This window comes from Brachycentrus maculatus, unplaced genomic scaffold (genome assembly GCF_059751285.1).
Source record: "Brachycentrus maculatus isolate JH-2025_06_01 unplaced genomic scaffold, ASM5975128v1 h1tg000024l, whole genome shotgun sequence".
NCBI classification, from domain to species: Eukaryota; Metazoa; Arthropoda; class Insecta; order Trichoptera; family Brachycentridae; genus Brachycentrus; species Brachycentrus maculatus.
The window spans coordinates 1657387-1663534 of NW_028280778.1; positions in this window are offsets into that span (position 1 = coordinate 1657387).

Below are 6148 nucleotides of genomic sequence, written 5' to 3' on the forward strand. Positions count from 1 at the left end.
TTATTAGATTAAAACCAATATTTTTAGCTTTTCCACTTTTTTTATTTGACCAGCGACCGGGTTTCGTCGTTACCGACATCATCAGACCGGTGAGAGGCTATACAAATTGTTATGTTATATATAAAAGAAGGCAGGAGTTGATAACCATGATTTGATATAATTTTATTGAGAAATTAATTTTCAATTCACTCAAATTAAATTAATTTCTCAATAAAATTATATGAAATCATGGTTATCAACTCCTGCCTTCTTTTGTATATAACATAACAATTTGTATAGCCTCTCACCAGTCTGATGATGTCGGTAACGACAAAACCCGGTCGCTGGTCAAATAAAAAAAGTAGAAAAGCTAAAAATATTGGTTTTAATCTAATAATAAATTTAAAATGCAATTCCATCACGAAGTGTCAGTGGATAATATAAATCTATTGATCCTTTATAATATGAAGGCAAGGTGACCAGTCCCTCAGATACCAGCCCGTGGTGACATGAAATAAATATCATAGTAAAAAAATTACTGTTAACTTTTTAAATACTATTGCACCTGTTGCAATAAGACAGTAAAAGTTAACAGTAGTTACAAATCTACCGGTGAACCAAGGAAGGCTTAACTAAAATATTTTAATGTTTTTTATGAGCAATTTGTAATCACAGTAATTTTATTTAATTTTTTACATAAAAATTAATTGTTTTCAAACTGTTTATATATCAAATTTTATCCATATATGGTACATATTGCCCAATCTGACTATTCAAATAATATTTTTTTAAAACTTCATATTCCCAAAAGTGTATGTTATGTTTATTATGTTATTAAGCATTGAATATTTTAAGATGTTAACTTTTATATTATTTTACACATTTTGTTAATAAATTAGCAAGTTAATACCTTAATGTTACTCATACTATCATACAAATCGAAATATGTTAAAAAATATAATATTCAAATGTATTTACATTTATAGTTGTTTTTTTATGTGTCGATAACAGTTTTTTTTTAATATAAACATTGCAATAAAATTTTGTTACAAAAATTGGAAATTTTATAGTTGTATTTACATTTTTACAGTAACGTCTAAACGTCAAGAGTGAAAATAAAAATAAAAGTTTTTTATTAACAGCGCCATCTTTCGTTGTACATTGGTACTAGTGTTCATTTTCCCGTAGCGAAACATGAAGGAAAATCTTAAACGTTTGAAACACTTTCCCGTCAGGTTTCCGTCGCCTACAAGAGATGTCGCTACTGTTGTATATAGAGTTTAATTTAACCCAAACGACTTGATGAGAACTAGCCAAATTATTACTAGTCATCCAATTATTGAGTAGTTTACTGTCCTGTTCTTCGCGTGCCATCACAGCCAAGAAAATTGCCATTAGTTCAACAGAATTGTAATAGAAATAATTTAGAGGAAAATAATTAAGAAGGTCTAAAAGGGTGGTATTCCCCGTGTGCCATAGTAGTTAGGGTTGTGGGCAAAAAAATACTCGTGTAAAAAAACGATGAGGTGATATTGTACTTCTTACTAGAGGAATATCAATTTGAGGAGCTGAGGCCTAATATGTATAGGGAAAAAATCATAATGACCTTTATGATTTTTTCCCCTCACAAATATTTATTAAAAAAAAAAAAAAAAAATATATATATATATATATATATATATATATATATATATATATATATATATATATATATATATATATATATATATATATATATATATATATATATATATATATATATGTATATAAATAAGTCATATATTTAATATTCCCGATGAGTAATTTCCATTACTCAATTTGGGACATGGGATTAAGGTTAATAAGACCGATAAAAAGATAAAAAAGTAACAAATAAGAAAACACAGGGCAAAATGTAAAATATAAAGCAGTAAACGGGTATAGTAAACAGGCTTATACTAAACATAAGGTAAGAAGATGTTTAAAGGAAACAAATGAGAAAATATAACTAATCACTAACACAAATATCCACCTCCGTAGTGCAGTAGTCAGCGCGTTTGACTACCGTGCTGGAGGTCCCGGGTTCGATTCCCAGGGGGGTCAAAATTAATATGGCCGATTTTCACTCTCATATTCATTTAATATCACCCTGGACTGGTACAAGAAGCGCAGAGCTGATCACCTTGCCTTCATGCAATTAACGATCAAGATAACACTGCGTTGCTACGATGCAGTGCCCTATGCACCATTGGGCGTGGATAAGGTTAGAAGAACACAAATATTTCCATAAAGCATTTTTTCAGTTCATTCATTTTGGATCCCTGACTAGGTTGTATTTTATACACTCGTATGTTAGGCAGCTGGTTAATTTATTATAGGCGATATATTTTAAGGACCTCACTCCAAAGTTGGTTGTGTTTATAGGCTCCATGTGTATTTTATTATTTCAATGATGAATTTATCGGTTGGAAATTGGTTTAGTGTTGCTGTGAGTCATTTTAAACATTATTTGAAGCATTGTATTTGTAATCTCATATGTTGGGAGAACGTCAAAAGGTTTTATGTCAGTGCTCAAATAAATATCTTTTACATGAGTGGTGTAAGGTAGACAAAATGTATTTTATAATTTTTTTAAATCATTATCTTGGCCTTGTTTTGGCGAAATCTGACCGTTGAATTTTATTTCGTCGATGTTGGACGTCCATTGTTCAATATGTTATTGCCGAATTGTGTTTATTTTATTTATGAATTTGTTTTTATTTCATTTTTAAGGTGGATGGCTCGAGTCGGATGTGGTGATTGGACTTCTAGGAAACTTGGGACGAATTTGAACAATTACACCGAAACGCAGTGACCGCCAAAGACCGTTATTCAACTCGTTCCATCACGACTGTTGATAGGGCCGGATTGGACTTTAATAAACCATAAAGTACGAGTTTATATTGATTTCTCAAAATAGATGAAGAAGAAAATGTAAGTCTGATTATTTACTGGGTTTGCAAACAGCTGGTTTGAATTATCAATTTATACACGTGTAACATTCACCATTCTACCAATGATTGACGACCACACTACTCAAATTTCGAATGTTTTATACGTCCTTTAATTGATACATTTTTTCGCATGTGAATTCTCGTCACCATCTCGGCTGTCCAAAATCAAAACACAGTAAGGGACATTTTTTTTGTAGTACGTTTTTTTTGGCATTTTTGGACTACGTAGACTCTACTTAGTCCAAGAATGCAAAAAAACATACTACAAAAAATGTCCCTTACTGTGTTTTAAGTTTGGACAGCCGATCTGTGGTTGAGTTGAGTGGGTTTTTTTAAAATATGTTTTTGTTTAACGAAAGGTCCCGGAACTCGGTACAAAAAAAATATTATTTAAATATTCATTACATATTTTATAATTTTGACGAATTAAATAAATAATGATTGTAATTACAAAAGCAAAAACATTGTTTCGTCTAATTGATTTTGAAAATGAATAAAGAAAATATCCATGAAAAAAGGTGCCGGAACGCCAATCCACCACATGGAAATAAGCCTTATTTATATACATATAAATATACCTTAATTTCTTTTTTAGTAACTTAACTAATAGCAAATTATTATTTATCTACATTTAACTATCATTGAATAGTGAGTTTACTTCCATTATTTAATCGTTGGTTTCTTTGCATGTGAACTTAGGATAACATTTTTAGTGTGTCCAAATACTTGTTCACAAAATCTGGATTATCTCCAATTACAGGAGTTATTTTCATATTATTTTATGACATCTCATCAAAGATGAAGAAGAATATGGAAGTCTGGGGATTTACGGGGCTTACGACCGTCATAGGCTGGTTTAAGTGATCACTTTACACACGTGTAACATTCACCAATTCTACCCATTATTGACAACCACACTACTCAAATTCTTGGAAGTTCTATATATATGAACCAATTTAGAAACCTTGTTCATGAATCACTAGAACTTCACTAGAGACATCTATTGGTGAAGTATCTATATTTATCTCTAGTGAAGTTCTAGTGATTCATGAACAAGATTTCTAAATTGGTTCATATATATAGAACTTCCAAGAATTTGAGTAGTGTGGTTGTCAATAATGGGTAGAATTGGTGAATGTTACACGTGTGTAAAGTGATCACTTAAACCAGCCTATGACGGTCGTAAGCCCCGTAAATCCCCAGACATCCATATTCTTCTTCATCTTTGATGAGATGTCAAAAAATAATATGAACTTAGGATCGTTTCTCGAATGAATCAACATATTTACACATTAAGCACAACATAAGGAATCGAAATATCATTACAAAATTACATCCCTAGTGCCCTAACCACAATTAGATGCAGCTGAAAGAAGACTAGTTGATACCAAATTTATGTTACTGGAATTAACTTTCATGGTAATTTACATAAATTATTGGATTAATGCACTGATGGCGCTAGAGCTAGCCCTGGTCGAAACCATTCCGATGTACATAATTTAGAGCGGACATTTTCCATTCCGACTGGTGGCAATGTTTCCCTTGATTTTACACATTTATTGATATCGATTATACATTAAAATATAATGACTATTGGTTGGCAAATGTTATAAGTAGAAAGTAAAGGCGTTTTTGTATTTATTAAGTATATTTGTGTACAGGTGTGATAGGAATACAAACGCAATCATACCTTATAAGTACCCAATGGAGACAATACGTTACTACTACATACTTAGTAATGGCAAAATCGAAGGTAACACTTGGAAAAAATCAAATTCAGAAATAAAAAAAAAGAACTAACAATCATAAAAATTATTATTATCCTGCAACTACGCGATTTATATAGTAAGTTATTTTCATTGTTTTTTTGAAAAAAATAACAATTGAAATAAAAAAATTTATAGCACTTACTTATGTTATTAACTCGACAGATAAAAAAACAGAACTTACCAATTTCCGAAATTATTTTGAATGAATTAAAAATCATTTTAATTTATTGGGAAAAATGTTTGGTACAATTCACTGCCTTTTTTTAATTAATTGTTTAAATTTAACAGTGTAATTCTCTTGTTTCAAAATAATGTTGAGTGTATCAAAATGTCACACATAATGTGTTGAAATCTGTATAAAATATTATACACTTTTTTACGATCATAAATACGTATATTATAATAAGTTTTAAATGTATTTTTTTATATTTAATATCGATTTCCCCTTGAGCTACGTTTAAAAAACCCATATAGTATTGCTCTTATTAACGTAAAATTATTTTTCAAATAATCGTATGCGGGCAGTTTAAATAAATTATCTGTTTACAATATTATGAAGGCAAAACTGACCTTAATTTAATAATTCAATAAATATTAATTAATATATTATAGTATAAACAGTGTCGGTAATGAGGACACGATATTGATATCGCAAAAGTATATTTTTGCACAAATTTCTGATGTTTCTTTTTAAAGTTTATTTTTAAATTAATTAGTTAATTTTTAGATTTATTAAAAGGAATCAGAGTTTATGGCTTCGAACCAACTGTACATTAATTTAATGTATATTTTCAATAATGGCTTACGAAAATAGTATAAAAATGAATTTTTTGTGTGTATTATAAAAAAAAACACAAATATTCTTATAAATAAAATAAATAAATGACTAGTAGAATAGTAATTTATTTATGATTTCTACTTCTGCATCCAATGTTGAATAACACAATACTTAATTAATACACTATTAACATGGTAATTCATTACTATAAATAATCTATTTAATAAACATAAGAGTCAAGAGAATTCTCATAATTATTTTAATTCCCCTAGAAATCGAACCTGGTATCTTATGCACTATAACTAAGTGCGCTCAATGAAGGTGGATAGTAAATCTGAATTTATGAAATCAAAAAAGGTGTATTATTGATAATATTATTGTTATATAGCGCACCGACTACCATAATCTGTAGTCCGTATCCATTTTATTTTTCTCGAAATTACTTGAATGCTCCCCATAACATATATGTATGTTATGTAGATACATATATGGAGTTTGAATAATTCGAGCACCCTCTTGTCTACTAAATTCCATCCCTCAATTCGCAACTCCCCTAGCGCCTTTCATTCCCACCCTTTCAACCCTCATGAAACAGTTCATCATCGATTGAGCCGGTGGACGCACTCTCACTGCATGTCGACCGAGGTGAT